At 37.0% G+C, this 17,052-nt stretch overlaps 1 long non-coding RNA gene across 1 annotated transcript in view; it reads left to right on the top strand.

The window, feature by feature from the left end:
* LOC134794468 (uncharacterized) overlaps positions 1-17,052 on the top strand; it is a 379,329-nt gene that overhangs the window by 151,058 nt on the left and 211,219 nt on the right. The window lies entirely within an intron of this gene.

Here is a 17,052-nt window from a genome sequence, read left to right as displayed (position 1 = left end):
TTTTATCTATCAAGCCAACTTTAACATGACTGTTCTTGCAGATACAGTCTTGAAAAAAGTCACACCGATTTTTTCATGGCATTTGATTAAATTTGTATTAATCAATATACCCGTCTCAAATTCTTACGTAAGTATGTACATGCAAATATGCAATCTTTGAAAGGCATTTCTAGATTGCTCAAGGTCTTTAACCAAAAAAAAAATGGTAAAAAGTTACAAAAAGGCTCGAAAAAACCTTAAACAGGCATTAAAAGCCCTTATCACCTAAATCAGTGACGCGTTCTTTTATCGACATTTTATTCCGTATGACTGAATTTAGGAACGCTCCTTCTATTTTTATTGCTGGCCTAATGGATTTCTGTAACACGATCCTCGATTTCTGTACAGTTTTTTACATACGCTCGCTTTTAAGGTGTACCGCGAGGTTTACTTATCTTGTGGGGTGCGATAAATCTTTTATGGTTTTATTTGATCTTTGTTTTCAAGTTGCGGAAGTGTTGTATTTTATTGCTTTACGATTCTCACGTATATTTTGTATTATCGGAGAACCACCCAGCTTTAGTCCAATACAAGTTTGATATTTAATTAAGTATTAATACCAACGTCCTGTTCTTTGTTTTTCTAGTTTTTTCTTCCATTCATAAGAACATTTTGCTTCAACGCTGAGCCATACAAATAGTAACTGTATATACCTAAGTTAAACTAAATATAACAAATAAAAATAAATAAATCCATGACCAAAAGCCAGTTGAAAATCAAATCCAAAGCAATCTATTGCGGGAATCTGCTGAAAATTGTGACAATGCTTCAATAAACATTAATTCTGTGTCACATCTGTTGGTAATTACATTAATATCGAGCGCCACAAATCATATTTAAATTCTGGAATCATCTCGCAAATCCAGCGCATAACACACCCCAACGCCACCCCATATTTGTTTTAAAACAGATAGTGATGACCCCTAATAGAGACCCGTGCACAGAAAATGCAAGCGCAGTGGTTTGACTGCCAAACGTCAGACATGTGGTATTGTATATTGCCTCTACAACAACAACATGTGGCATTGTATTATTCTCTAGTGGAAGTGTATTTTTCATGTACCTACTTAATGAAATTTAAAATATTTGGTGTCTTCCAATCATCAAGTAATAAATGAATGTTTTCTACCTATAACCACTAGTATCGCGGTCACAACTAAATCAGTAGGAGCGTAAAAAGGATATGGCATATTTGAAATAAAGTTCACATAAAAGCCAGTAAAAATCCTTACTTTTGATATTGATTATAAATAATAATAAGTTATATTCCCGTACGGTAAAACGTGTGGTTTTAATTTTAAACTCGAATAAAATAATTATAAAATTGCATAATAGTCATTTCTAATACAAATAAGTTTTCGCAAAGCTCGCTTAAAACTTATTATCTAGATGGGTTTTTGATATACACATGGAGTGAGCACTGTAAGATAACCTACTTATATCTCTATGCTTTTGATAACCTCTACATGTTTGCCTACAAACTGTATCGCTGTCGAGTCAGGGTTCTGCAATGATATTTCATATGGCAGCACTATGCAAATCGCAATTAGTCCAATAAAGACCCTGGACCCGGGATAACGACTCTAACAAATTTACTCGACACTCTTTCCTACCTAACATCAAAATGCCGTATTAACATACAATCCTAATGGCGCTTACGACGTTTTAGAACATCAGGTCGCTAGGGCCCAGATTTTTATCATCTGGGAAAAACTTTTGAATGGGATAGCGGACGAAGGGTAACGGCAAATTTATTCGCGTTTTTATGAAGATTTCCTGCGATAGTTGAATTTGTGGTGACCCTAAACTATTGAAACTATTTAAAACTACTAACCTAAATTAATTACGAAACGCCGCACCTTGCGCCAAAGAAGACCCATCGTTTTTTTAATTTTTCTTATTTTTAATATGAACTTGCGGTTTTGTCTATGGAACTAGCGAACATGGGCGCGAAATTTTACCCCTTTTACACTTATAATTCATAATTTATTTATTTGCGTAAGATAGTACATGCAGGTTGATATAAGATTACACATAGGAATCAACTACCTCGTCGTATAGAGACATGCAAATAATGTTGGTCTTAATCTATTTACATATATGTACAATTAATCATTGACATTACATTAACAAAATACCTAGTTAAACATTATAACAATTAAAAAAAAAATGCCTTATCACGAACCCAACCACTCAAATAAGTATGAAATGTCAGAGTTAAATACAAAAAAAAGGAAAGTACCTAGAACATAAAATTAAATATACAAAAGTCACTGAGAAAAAAAAAGAAATCAACGAATGTCAAGGCTGCTACAAAATAATAAACTTTGAGTCAGCATAAATTACAATTAATCAATATATTCGTCTTCGTAGATTCCATTACTAATATTAATATTTAATATACATTATTGTTGTGTAAGTGGTCGTGTTCAAAAAAATCCTGAATTGTGTAAAAACATTGTTTAAGCAACCATTTTTTCAATTCATTGATAAAGTAGGTATTCATTTATAAAAGTAGGCAAGCTTAAGAACCGGGCCATCTTAGGCACAGGTACCCTACTAATATATTATGTACTACTAAACAGGTGGTATACTGGAGATTTTTCTTGTACTTATGTTGGAATTTGTGTAAGTACGATTTCATCACTTTCACGATTGGAAATAAGGTTTGTGTAAATAACTTATTTGGTAACAAGCTAAAAGAAATAATTTTAGCGTAAAATGTATATTATAGAAGTTAAATCTGCAAATGAACACAAGAATGATAGCTAACTGATATGATTCTAATATCGGTTTCGAATTGGCCTGTATGCCTCGAAACTGTAGCATTATAATAGACGACCGGTCTGGCCTAGTGGGTAGTGACGCTGCCTATGAAGCCGATGGTTCTGGGTTCGAATCCCGGTAAGGGCATTTATTTGTGTGATGAGCACAAATATTTGTACCCAAGTCATGGGTGTTTTCTATCCATTTAAGTATTTATTTATTATATATATCGTTGTCTGAGTACCCACAACAGAAGCTTTCTTGAGCTTAATGTGGTACTTAGTCAATCTGTGTAAGAATGTCCTATACATATTATTATTTATTTATAATTTAAACTTATATAACTATGCGGTCTCACTAGATATCCATCCTCTCTCGTATCGATCGGCATAATATATTCAGCAACAAGCACCCTTGTTAAACTCTGCTGTCTGACGCCCCTCTGACGTGCCCATTCCGTTCGCCATTTGATCTCGTTGGCCCCATCAAATATTTAGACCATTTAATCCCGAGTGATGTTTACTTCAAACAGAGGTTGAGTGACGTATAAGGAAAGTTGAAGGAAAATTAGTAGTTCCGTGTTAAAGTGTAGGCTTTTCGGTAAATACAGGAAAAAGATTGATTGAAAGATTGGCTGTGTCAATGACAAGGAGGTCATTTCTAATTAATTCAATTCAATTCAATTCAGTTTAATTTATTTCAGAATTTTTACATTCCACAGCTTGGTTAGTAACAAATTCATAATCAAGTGTTAATCCAGTGTTAGTATTTTAAAAGGATAAATAATAATAATTAAACATTTTTATGACTTTAACACGTTCATTGCCACTAAGTGCTACGGGTTACGCTCGTAGCGCGTAGCCACGTTTTCGCCGTATGGAGCGCGTAGTCGAACAGTCAACCTGACGGCGAGGCGAGGCGAGTCAGTCGTCGTCGAGTATGGAACTGTGTACCCGACTGTCTGGTTCTTGGCCCTGAATGTGTGTTAAGTGTAGCTGCTTAAAGTCCCTTATTTGAACTTTAACACTTAAAAAGACTTTGATAATGAGATTGACAGTGCCAGCAGAGATGCGATAACGCTTCAGCAGTAAAAGCTTATCCGAATTTTGAAAAATTTGTGATTAACGCTGGAACGTTGCTGCAGTCGCCATCTGAAAGGACCCTTACGGCTCGGCCATGACTTTGCGCGACCAGCGGCGGCGGCGGCGGCAACCATACGTCCGATCGCTGTGTCTTGCTCCAACCTATGGTTACCGCCGCCGCCGCTGCCAGTCGCGCAATGTCGTGGCCAAGCCGTTAGGCCGCGGATTGGACGCAAGCGACGCGCGGAGCGGCGAATTAAGGCCGTTCGTACACATATGTTCGAGCCGGTCGCCGCGAACCACGTTCGACTTGTTGCCTTTCTGTCGCACTTGTAAATTCGTACGTAAGTGTGACAGGGAGGCAACACGTCGAACGGAGCCGCCGCGCCGCTTGCGTCCAGTCCGCGGCATTAAGGAGTTAGTTTCAAGATTTCTGATTCAATTCCCAGTTCCCGCTATTGCCAATAGGGAATATTATTCTGTATCCAACTCGAAAGAGCATTCAATAAAAACACCAATATCTGCCATCCGAACGCTAGTAAACAACCAGATATTAATACTAGTATTTTAATAACTGGCCAAGTGCGATTGGGACTCGCGGCCTTGCGATTCCGTACCTATTATAACACATTTATTGTCTATTTTTAGGGTTCCGTACCCAAAAGGGTAAAACGGGACCCTATTACTAATACTCCGCTGTCCGTCCGTCCGTCCGTCCGTCCGTCCGTCCGTCCGTCCGTCTGTCTGTCACCAGGCTGTATCTCACGAACCGTGATAGCTAGACAGTTGAAATTTTCACAGATGATGTATTTCTGTTGCCGCTATAACATCAAATACTAAAAACAGAATAAAATAAAGATTTAAGTGGGGCTCCCAAACAACAAACGTGATTTTTGACCGAAGTTAAGCAACTTTGAGGAATTTCCTCCCGCGGACGCTCCGGCTGTGGAATGAGCTCCCTTCCGAGGTTTTCCCGAGGGTCTACAGTATGGGGTTCTTCAAAAAAGGAGTGTACAGGTTTTTAGAAGGTCGGCAACGCGCGTGTAACACCTCTGGAGTTGCAGGCGTCCATAGGCTGCGGTGACTGCTTACCATCAGGCGGGCCGTATGCTTGTTTGCCACCGATGTGATATAAAAAAAAAGTCGGGCGGGGTCAGTACTTGGATGGATGACCGTTTTTTTGCCGTTTTTTGCATAATGGTACGGAACCCTTCGTGCGCGAGTCCGACTCGCACTTTCCCGGTGGCTTTTTTAAGTTTATCTCACTCATGGCTAGTTTATTATTTGCTTGTGAGGAAACCGGACTATTCCCAATTCAAGGCGATAAGGCCGCCTGTTGTTACTGTATTTTATTTTCTGTGTATTTTTAACTGTATGGTGCACAATAAAAAATATTTAGGTACTTTAAGTACCTACTTACTAACAAGGCTTAGTTTCCCCTCTGGGTTGGAAGGTCAAATGGCAGACGCTTTCTTAAAAAACTAGTACGTCAATTCTTGGGATTAGTTGCCAAGCGGACCACAGTTACCTCAAGAAAATGATCCTATTAGGGTTTCTGGTTTCTCGACCTTTTTTATTTCTCGAGGCACGGGAATTCTCGACCAGGATTTCTCGAGTTTCTCGAGTATCTCGAGAAATTTTGAAAGTTTCAAATTACACCATGTTATTAAATTAGTTAAATTTTTTTGCGTTATTACAAATCTGACTCATAGGAGTCGTAGGTGATCAAACAAATGGTTAATTCAACAATAAACAAAATAAACAATATGTGCAAACGTACGCGCCGGCGATGTGATATGCTATAGTGTATTTCTTAAGGTATTTAATAAAATGTAAACAAATATGGTATTTTATTAGACAAGAATAATCAAGCCAATTAATTTAACTCGATGTGACAAACTTACAGAATATTATACTAATATTATACTTAGTTACTCAAAGTAACAATGAACCTGCTAAAATTGTGCTATTTTGCTAATAGGAATATATTGGGATGATTTGATTTATCAATAGTAATTTAGCTTTGTAATATTTGTTATTACATGGCCGTATAATTAGATTTTTTAGCATTAGAAAGAAGATAAATGATCTTGACGTCTTTTAATTGAAAACACTTTTGAAAATTAAATCATGGCAAGCATGTAACATTTATTAATCATATACTATCATTTACATAATTTTTTTTAAATCGTATTCATTAAAAAGGCAAGATTATTTACCTTTTTTCTAATGCCAAAAAAAAAACAAGTATAGGTACGTAGTAATGAGCCTAAAACGAGACGAATTCTTTAGACATTTGAGGGTAGTAGTTCAAAAGTTTCAAAACATGAAAATCGGCTGAAGCCAGAACGGTAGAAGACGGATCAAGGCAGTTTTTTATTTGGTTGGTTAATTAATAAATGTTTTAAGTACCTACCTGAAAATGTAGAAAAAAGATTGTTTTGACATTTATTTAACTACCTAAAAAAACACACTATAGATAAATCACGTGTAATACGCGTGTTTTGTTTTTACTTATCACAAGAGATTTATTTCTCGAGTTCTCGAGGCATTGCGATTTTTTTTCCCGTCTCGACGAAGGACGAATTTCTCGAGATTTCTCGCCTCGAGAATTCTCGAGCAGAAACCCTAGATCCTATTTTCTAATGGAAAAGCGGGATCCGACGCAAGTATTTTTAAACTTAAGATTCCAGCCTTTTAAGTTAAGTGTAAGTATTATAGGTTTTTACCAAATAAAATTTTATTTTTTGTGTGTTCGGCTGTTCGCCCAGTGAGGGAACCCTAAAAACTTGCGGAAACCAATAGGTTATCAATATTCATAAACAGTGTTGTTTCCGAGGCGAAGCCAAGCAATAAACAAAGACTTCAACTTCGCCAAACGCTTCCAAGAGCTCTTACTTATAGGCTAAGAGCTGGTCCCGGTAATATTGTCCAACTTTTACTATGAGACCAAACACGAAATCGTGAAAAAAATTTATAAATTTTGGCAGGTCAAATGTGGTCAAGTATGTATTGTAAGAGCTTATTAGTGTATTAGGTAAATACCTAGGCAGTAAATCACGTGTAATTGTCGGCCGACGCAAAGCTAAGGCCGAAAAACATGTAATCTGGGGCTTTCTTTTTACTGGCCGAGGTGTGTTGGTGTGTATGCGTAGAGTGTTGTTTATTTCGTCGAAATTGAAATTTTCTATGTCTCACCCCATTAAATTGTTCTCTTTCACTAAAAAACAAATATGATTTTTTTTCAGAATTTTCAATTACGTTTTAGGGGTTGCTACCGAATTTTGAAAATTTGGGTACCGTCCATACTAGATTAATTTTTTTTTAGTTTTTTTTCTCGTTTTTTTTACGAGACAACGGCTCAGGGTGTATTAATGTTCAGTTTGACATAAAATAATACGACTATTTTTTTAAAGCTTATTATGCGTGTTTTAAGGCGTTCTAAATATTGATTCAGCAGTGCGCACTCCTAAAACAGGAATAAAAAATTTAAAAATATATATTGACTGTACCTAGTATTGAATTATATATAAATAGCTTCCATATACTTTAACTCACTGTCTCACTAAAAAAAAATTAAAAAAAAAATCATCATGTATGAAGGATTCAAATTTTCTAAATTCGGTAGCGACCCCTAAAACGAAATTAAAAATTCTGAAATAAATCCACATTCGTTTTTTAGTGAAAGAGAACAATTTAAGGGGGTGAGACATAGAAAATTTCAATTTCGACGAAATAAGCAACACCCTAGTAATGCGTATACTTTTTTCTGTTCGACGGAGCCGGAAAGTGCTAAATTCGTTTAGCACAGCGGGCCGAAAGTTGACGCTTTCCGGGTGGTGGGCAGTTTATCTTTTATAGTTAGGTATTTCGAGGTTGGTCCCATAGTAAAAGTTGCATATGTAGGTACCATTTCCCGGTTGCAGCTCTTAGTCTACAAGAGCTCTTACTTAGCGCGCTCATAAATTTCAGTTTGCAACTAACACTTGCATCGGCAACATTCGATCAATAACTTTTGTATGGCCTCTATATTTGCAAGCTAATATGCCATATTAAAACTTGCTATAAGCTACGTAATTTATAGCCAAAAGTCGTAAGGACCTCTTGTGATGATTAGGTATATTATACCTTATTGCTTTGACTTAAGGATCCGTATTGAAGGGAAACATTATTGTTATGTATTGATAAAGGGATATGAAGTTGATGTGGTTAAGTCACAGATTAAACTACACTCCGCGACAATAGTATAACCCACCCCCCTAATTTTGTGATATCCGATAAAGAATTATATTTATATCTATATATTACTAATACACAAAATTTGGTTGTAAGTATGTTTATTATACCATCAAAAGATTATTTATTAAATGCAAAATTAACAAAATATAGATAATATTGAGTTTTGTGGCGTGACAAAAGTATAACCCAGGCATTTAAATTTAAACAAAAACTCAATAGAAGTATAACAAATAGCAATTATTCATGTAATTTAATATTTAGTAGATCCACCACTTTTACTTATGACTTCAATCATTCGATCTGGTAAACTGTCGTACAGCTTTTTAATTATGTCTTGATTCATATTTTGCCACTCATCAATGATTACCTTTTTCAACTCTGTACCTGTGGTAAATTGTCTAGATCCGCGATATACAGCTCGTGATAAATCTCCCCAGCAATTTTCAATTATGTTCAAGTCAGGGGGATAAGCTGGCCATTCAAGAACTTGAATATTTTTTTCAGCAAAATAGTCTTTAACAACCTGTGCGCGGTGAATACTGGCATTATCGTGCTGAAAAAAAATATTAGGACCAGCAAACCGCATTGCATGAGAAGTAATCTGTTCGTTTATTACTTCTATATATCGTTTACTATTCATTTTTCCAGTACAGAACTTAATATCCATTTTACCAGAGTATCCAATACCAGACCATATCATTACACTACCACCTCCAGCTTGTCGACGACTCAATACAGAATTATCTTTTCTTAAATCATGAAAATAGTAATTGAATCCATCAGGTCCATCTAAATTAAACTTTTTTTCGTCGGTAAAAACAACTTTTCTCCATTTTTTTTCCATTGAACATGATCTTTTGCAAATTGTAATCTAACTAATTTATGTTTATCAGACAACGATGGTTTTCTTCGTAATTTCTTACGTTTTAGATGTTGACACTCACGTATAATACGTTGAACATTTCTTAAATTGGTACTAACACCAGCTTCCGCTGCGATTTGTCTTGCTGTAAGCGCAGAATTAGACGCAACTTTTAGAATTGACCTTCTTTCTCGTGGTGTAGTAGCTCTTGGTCGACCTGTCCTTTTCTATTTTCCATAATTTTCGGGATCTTTTAAATAATTTCGCACAACACGATGACTTCTATTGATAACTTTTGCAATTTTGGCCTTCGAATAATTATCAGAATGCAATTTTTTAATTATATTAATTTCAGTTTCATTTAAGTGTTTCCCCCGTGGCATTTTATTTTAAAAATGGACAAATATCAACAGAAACAATTCAGTTATTTGTAATAACTTACAAGAAACACAAGACAAGTATAAACACGAATTGACACGTCCAGTGCACCGAGCTGCTCGAGCCAAACAGACGAATGGGTTATACTTTTGTCGCGCTATCGAACACCGCCGCTCCCCGCTGCATACCAAACAACATCGGAACGTAATTATATACATACCATAGTACTAGAATCAAGTGAACAATGCTAGCGCGTTAGTAATATATTTACTTATATTTTGTTTTATAGTAGATATGAAAAAGTTAGGGGGGTGGGTTATATTATTGTCGCGGTCAGTACTAGACGGAGCGTTTAACTACAAGACAGATTTTTTATGATATTTTGTTTACTAAAATAAGTGGAAGCGATACTATGAGCCTTTCAGATTAGTTAGTTAGGTTGTAGTCTCAGAGCATAGAATACCTACTAATCCTACTATTCATATTCATAAATATCTTATTCATATCCATGGTAGTAGTAGTAGGTATAGTCAGTAGAAAGGTAGTGGAGATTTTTGAAGTGAAAACTTTTTTAGCGGCGCTGTGCACTTTTTGTGGCGGGGAAAAAATGTTAAACTCGCGACAGGTCACGTGACCGTAAGATTCGTAAGACGGACACGTGACCTGATCGAAAAACTGTTACAATGTCATTGAGTTTTCACTTCTGCCGGCACTCCCGGAGTGCAACCCGTTGTTTATGCTTTATCTAGTATCAGTGATCTGTGATGAAGTCACGTGTCTTGTATTACCGAGTTAGCTCATGTAGCGGTGAAAGCTTACAAACGAGGGAGTTTGATTGAACCTTGATATACAGGTGGCCAATTCTGATTTATCAATGTGTTACGGTTCTTATAAATAAACGAAAAGTAGAGAAATACGCTGTCTCGGTTGAGACTTGAACACGCGACTCTGGTATACCTGCCTGCCGCTTTACCACCGAGACCCACCCGTTGATGATATACAAAGAAAATAGAGCGAGTAAACATATTTTATGTGTAAAACATCTACTCGCTCTAATTTCCTTGTTGTACAATTTCTAGCATTGACCAGACAAAGCAAGTACCAGACAAAGTTATGTTACTTAAATATTCATGTCAAATGTCATTGCTATTTCGGAATGTCGTTTTAAAATCAGAGCGTACATTTATTTTATGTAGCGTATAATTATTTTCCATCGTATTTTCAGGGAACCGTACGAACGTGTCTTGCTATTTCAGTCAGTCTCGGTAGACACTGTACTGAGGTTGACGAAGTAGCATGACAAATACGAACGTTTCCGAGAAAATACGATGGAAAACAATTATGCAATACACTGAAATAAATGTCATATACTAAGAAAAAGTGACCAAGGCCTCTAGTGCCCCAGGCTGGAATCGAACCAGCGTCCTCTGCTATCGCGGCAGGTAGGGTTTGCAATCCGGATCCGATATGTATGAAATTATCCGGATCTGGATCCGGATGCGCGGATCTGCCCATACATTTCAGATCTGTCGCGTGCAAACCCTAGCGGCAGGTGCCTAAGCCACTCGGCCACCGGGCCACAGCGGCATAGGTCAAATTTTCCAAGTATATGCACTTCTTTCTTACTGAAGGCTTATGGCGCCCCCTGGCCATCTCTAAGGTAGAACAGTATGGTTCGGACCTTGGAATTATGCAATACATCTGTAACTTCGATTGTACAAAGCCATGTTCTAGTGACTCTTTAGCATCTACTCATACTAAAATAGAAACATATCAGAACTCGACCTAATAAAGCATTAATAACTATCCCAAAAGATCTCACGAGAATATTACATTATTATTACATAATCATGTTAAACAACAATAATTCCTTTATAGACTTAAAAACATATCATTCACTCTTCTATGTGTCGGCCACCCGCATTTTGATTCATTATATCCGAAACCGCACGTTAATTGACATAATGTGAACCTTATTTCAAACAGCATAAGATTCACCTATGTTATGTTAGTAGGTGGGCCTGAACTTGGGCCAAAATGACCCATAATTTCCTAGTTACGGCTCGAGGGAGATAACTCGAGCTAACGTATTAATTTGGAGTCATAAATATGGCTCAAAAAAGGCCACTTTATACTAGTGTTGGTACAAACTCGAGTGTTATGAGTCTAAATTTGAAGAACTCGACTCGTTTTCACGAGTCTGCGCTAAAAAACTTCTGAGTCTTTTAAATCCCGAGTCGAGTCCTTTATTGAGTGTTTTTTATGCAGTACTCAAAAGGGCTCGAGCCTCCGAATAAAGACTGTGTTAACAAAATAGGTTAGATTTAAATACTAGTAGCAGTGAATAAACGCCGTTCTCGTGCACGTAGGTACCTTACCCATGAATTTTACATGAAGACTAGAACTTTTATACATGAACAATTTGAAAAGCACTTGCAAAGGACTCAAAGTACTAGTCTTAACCAACACTACTTTATACTAGCCACACTGACCATTGGTGAACTCTTTTTCATTGTAATAAGGTATATAATTGTCAGTGTGGAAGATGATATGGACAGGTTCTCAGGCGATGTTGAATTAGCTAATTGGAAATGTCAACGATAGAGTTATTTATTATTTTGATTACACAGACTTGTGGCCTAAGGGTATGTGTAATACTAATAGGTTTGCGTTTTACAGAAGTTATAAATAAGGGCTCAAGGTATAGGCCATACAAGGAATTCTCCTTTATTAGTCAGGCAATGTAAATGAAGAGTGAGGTTCTGTATTGTTGTGGCAATTTTTTTTATGTATGTTCATCGATTATTCTGAGCCCCGTGGTCCGACTTGAGTAATTTTTGTTAGGTGTAGGTACTAGTTTTTATTTTTAGCCTCCAATGCTATTTCCACCAAGGAGAAAATAATAATTCTTATAAAGTTACCTGTATGAGTGGACACATGGGAAAGAAAATACTCAACAGCAGTTGACCTAGAAATCACAGCTCACTTAAAGGATGACTCATGTTAGACCGGGCCGTGTCCGGGCCGGAGCTTCCGGCGCATCGTTTTCTATGGAAAGCATCACGCACGTGATCGCCTGTCATGTCATAGAAAAGTAAGCGCCGGAAGCTCCGGCCCGGACACGCCCGGTCTAACGTGAGTCATCCTTAATGCTACGACCGGAGCGAACGGCAACGGGGGGCCAGATAAACATGGAATCCTCTATAGGTCCACCATTTAACTGAGGCATGTAATATCTGTTTAAATGTAAATGTAGTACATATTAGTAATCATATTTTTGTACACAACACACACAGAGGTTCACATACAGAAATAGACGTACAAAGGCAAACTTATCCCTAAAAGTTATCTCTTCCAGCAGAATATAATGTAATGAAAATGTTCAAACCAGTTTTATTCTTAAAACTCAGCTACCTTCTATTAGATAAGTTGTAGACATATAGACTATCGGCTCGATTCGGATAATGAATTAGATTTCTACTAGACTTCAACAAGTTACGATACGGATAATTTAAAGATATCTGTAAGATAGATATGTCAAATTTGACGTTTCCGCGATTCTGGAGGTCCTCTTGAACGATTTCGTCGAAGTTATGACTTAGATATCCAAGACACATCTAGTTGATCTCTAAATCGTCTCAAGATCTTGTGATTATCTCGAAATACGAATAGGCCTGTATGTTGGCAGTCCAGGTGAATTAAATTTAGGAGAATATTAAATTTTTTGGAAGTATCCAAGTAAGGAATAACCCAAATCCACTTTACAACGTATACAACAGTTCTCCATACGTATATATGTTCCTGTTTAAATGCCCACGATTTCATTGTACCCAAGCCTGGCAGTAAATACGCGGGATGACGGCAGTTTGGGCCCGTCCAATGCTTTTAAAAGTTAATAAAAGGTGCAGCGCCATTCAGTTACCTCATTAAAAATATCACACGAGGAATAAAAATACGGCAGCTTGGTATAAATAACCGCGACCTCCATATAAATCTTGGTTTGCAGTTGCTAGGGCTGGCAAGCGGAAAATATTGATTTTTGTAAAAAATATTTTTTTTATGATATAGGAGGCAAACGAGTAGTCAGATCATCTGATGGTAAGCGATTACCGCCGCCCATGGACACCCGCAACACCAGGGGGGTTGCAAGTGCGTTGCCGGCCTTTAAGATGGGAGTACGCTCTTTTCTTGAAGGTTTGAAGGTCGTATCGGTCCGGAAATTGCGCAGGCGACAGTTCGTTCCACATTTAGGGTTAATTTTCATTTAAGTAGGTATGTTGATTTTACTATTTGAATATATTTTAATACCAATTTCAGAGTACTCTACCGATTTTTGAAAATTTCTGTAGCAGAGTAGATCTCTGGGATCTTCTAAATCGATTCTGAAAATGTCATGTATGCAATGCAAAGGTACTTTGATTTGATTAACAATCAAACTAAAGGTATCCTTTGATATGAAAGATAAGGCAATATGTATTACTGCATATAATGTCAATAGGTAGAGTCAGACCAAGACAAGTCTGCATCGATTTTGATAGCACACACAGTGCAAGTGTTATATTTATACGTCATAATTTCATAGAAGTTTGACGTTTAAAATAACACTTGCACTGCGTGTGCTGTCAAAATCGATGCAGACTTGTCTTGGTCTGACTCTAGTTGCGCAATCGACAAAGCATTGTTTATGTGTGAGCAGATAATAAAGAAGGTGATGACGAAAAATACGAGTTCAATAAACTGGCCAACACTGACCAATTACATATTTTTCACGTTACACTAAAAAGTATTATAAGAGAAGATAGTCAACCAGACCAGGTAATGTACTGTGACCGAGTCATATTTCAAAATTTTCCTTTAAAAGATGTCGCTTAGCCTAAACGCTGCTCCGAAAATTTAATAATTTCGTCGCTCAAAACCGCATTTTGCCCAAAACTGCCGGTCGACACCCCTAGCCAGCCTAGCGGCTACCCGCAATGAATACTCGAGTTTTCCCTCAACTCGGGGTGTACGGGAATATGGGAATAAAATCCTGGATTTAATCTCCAAGTCACCGTTTAATCTTGTATATCGCGGTTAATAATAAATGTATGCAATCAGGTTAAATTGCAATGTGGGGGATAGTTGGGTATAAATGTTGTAATGTGTTGCATGTTGCATGGATTTGTAGTGATGATGGTGTTTTGTTTTGGAATTAGGGGTTAAAAGATTTATTAGTTAGGTAATACATATTATACCTAATGCGGGAAATTTTGTACAATTCATCCCCAGTTATTAGATATTTATATGCTTTTACAGCAAATTGTACGTATGAAGAATCACTTCAAAAAATCATATTCAGTGAACAGCGTAGAAAAGTAAACTAATTTTTAATACCTTACGTAATTTTTGTAAACAAAATAGAGGTTTTCCTTTTTTAATAAAATGGCAGGTTGACCAAACCAGTTCGCACAAACTTATCTAAATAATTGTAGTTATTGTATGTAACTGAATTATGTAATCATTTAAAAATTTCCGGCTCGGGTTAAAACCTTTTTTAGTATGAGTTAAGGTTAAGCGACTTTCTTGTGGATATTATAAAATAAATTAACTTTAAAGCCTACTATTCGTACCAGACACCTATAAACATGTTCCAATCATCTACTTCCAAAAAGCTATGTGCTTTTAAAATGTAACCAAGTTGTTAACCCAAATTGTGTAACCCAAGTTTTTCCGAACGTTTTAGATCCACTCAAGAAAAATACCTATATCTAGCCACCACGTAAAGATAAAAACGAAAACAAGAAAAACATCCCGAAAACAATGATTCCACTCCTATTTTTCCTATTTATCTCCCCCGGAATCCCTTTAAGACGAAAGTGGAGGACCCGTGCGAAATCGCCTTTTCATACAAACGTAGTCCTCATTTTCCTCTCTGGATATTAACATTATTGGAAACTACGTTTGTTTTTTTTCGTATTTCTAATTATTATAAAAATTAGGAGCATTTAAAAACTTGTATGAAATCTGTTTTTCGCTCCTAATTTTTACAATAATCAAAAAATCGAAAAAGTCAAACGTAAGGGCATAGCTATGGTTAATACCTATACATCAAATTATGCAAAAATATTTGCATAATGTCAATCAGGGATGTTGTGGATGCAGATGTTTTGACATCCGCGGATGCGGATATTTAAAGGCGCACTTACGCCGCCCCTAAGACGTTCCTGTACCGACTTGTTCAACATCCGCATCCGCATTAAGCTCAGTATCGATTTTATGCGGATGAGGATTTTGAAAACAATGCGGAAAATGGGAACTACGTTTGTATGGAGAAGCGGTCATCCCCTTTCTTAACAAACGAACAGAATTAAAGCGTATTTGTTGTTAGATCCGATGTTACTCATTAGGAATTCCTCAGTCGGTATTTGTGTCACTGCGTGACAGGGATCAGGCGATGGGATTTGGAGCATTCATTATCAATTTGTAAGGAGGAAAAATTTCTCATGACAGTACAGGAGAACTGTTTGTAAAGCTTATTATTGTGTGGTAAGCTGTACAATTGGTACAGTTTGAGTTCTGTATTTGTTAAGCTTCCAATGAATCTAGTTTGACGTACGACTGACTGACAGATCCATGGTAGTAGCGTTTTGAGGAATTAATTCCCAGCAAGCTAGAAATCATTTAATACCTTCATTAGGTCCTATATTATTCGTATATTTTTCGGATCCTCAGATGTCAATCTTTATCATTATTAGAGCAAATTTTCCGTCGGACGTACCATTTTTGAACTACAAGCAAAATACTGAAAAAGAGCAAATTTAGCGTAATCCGCGTTTGCTCCATTCCAGGAGTTGTGGAAAAAAATTTGCTCTTTTTCAGTATTTTGCTTGTAGTTCAAAAATGGCAATTTAGACCTAAATGAAGGTTTTAAGACGATTTTCAGCTTGCCGGGAATTAATTCTTGAAAAAATCTAATTTTATTGGCCTATTGAATTTGTGGTGTATTTATTTTGTTTTCGCGGGCCTGTCGTCGGCCCTTGAATTCTAAGAACTCTAATAATGTAAATACCTGTTGCACAAAATACTATAGCATCGTGTGTTACGTACAATATGAAAAACAAGTAACGTGTTAACTTCTATTTATACGAGCGGCCTGCGTCGTCTCCAAGTGGCATTACAACAAAATTGACGGTGTAATTAGGAGTCACAGCGGGAAATCTAATTCTGTACTATTATGAGCACGTTGTAGAGCGCTGGTAGCGGTAAGAGCATTTCCAACCAGGAGGTTGCGGGTTCAAACCCCGGCTCGTACAGCCATGTGTAAAAGTATGGGTGTACACCTCATACTCAAAAATATTTCCCCTAGCTCTTCATCATCATTATCTTGCCCTTGTCCCATTCACATGGGGTCGGCGTAGCATGTCTTTCTCTTCCACACCTCTCTGTCGCCCGTCATTTCATCATTCACTTACGTTCGTTTCATATCATCTCTCACACAGTCCATCCACCTTTTCCCCTAGCTCTTATGTCAGGGAATTAAGAACTGTGGGACATATTTTTGAGTAAGTTATATGCACCCATATTACACTTGACTGTACTAATGAGTTTTATTTGATATTGACCAGAGCTTTTCAGCGAAGAAAAACATCATGAGGAAACCGGCCTAATCCATCCTAGCCAAGCGGACCCCAGGCCAGTCGTGGAAAA

The sequence above is a fragment of the Cydia splendana genome, chromosome 10, assembly GCF_910591565.1.
Source record: "Cydia splendana chromosome 10, ilCydSple1.2, whole genome shotgun sequence".
NCBI classification, from domain to species: Eukaryota; Metazoa; Arthropoda; class Insecta; order Lepidoptera; family Tortricidae; genus Cydia; species Cydia splendana.
Note: the sequence above shows the minus strand (reverse complement) of the source record. Positions and strands in the feature narration are given on the sequence as shown.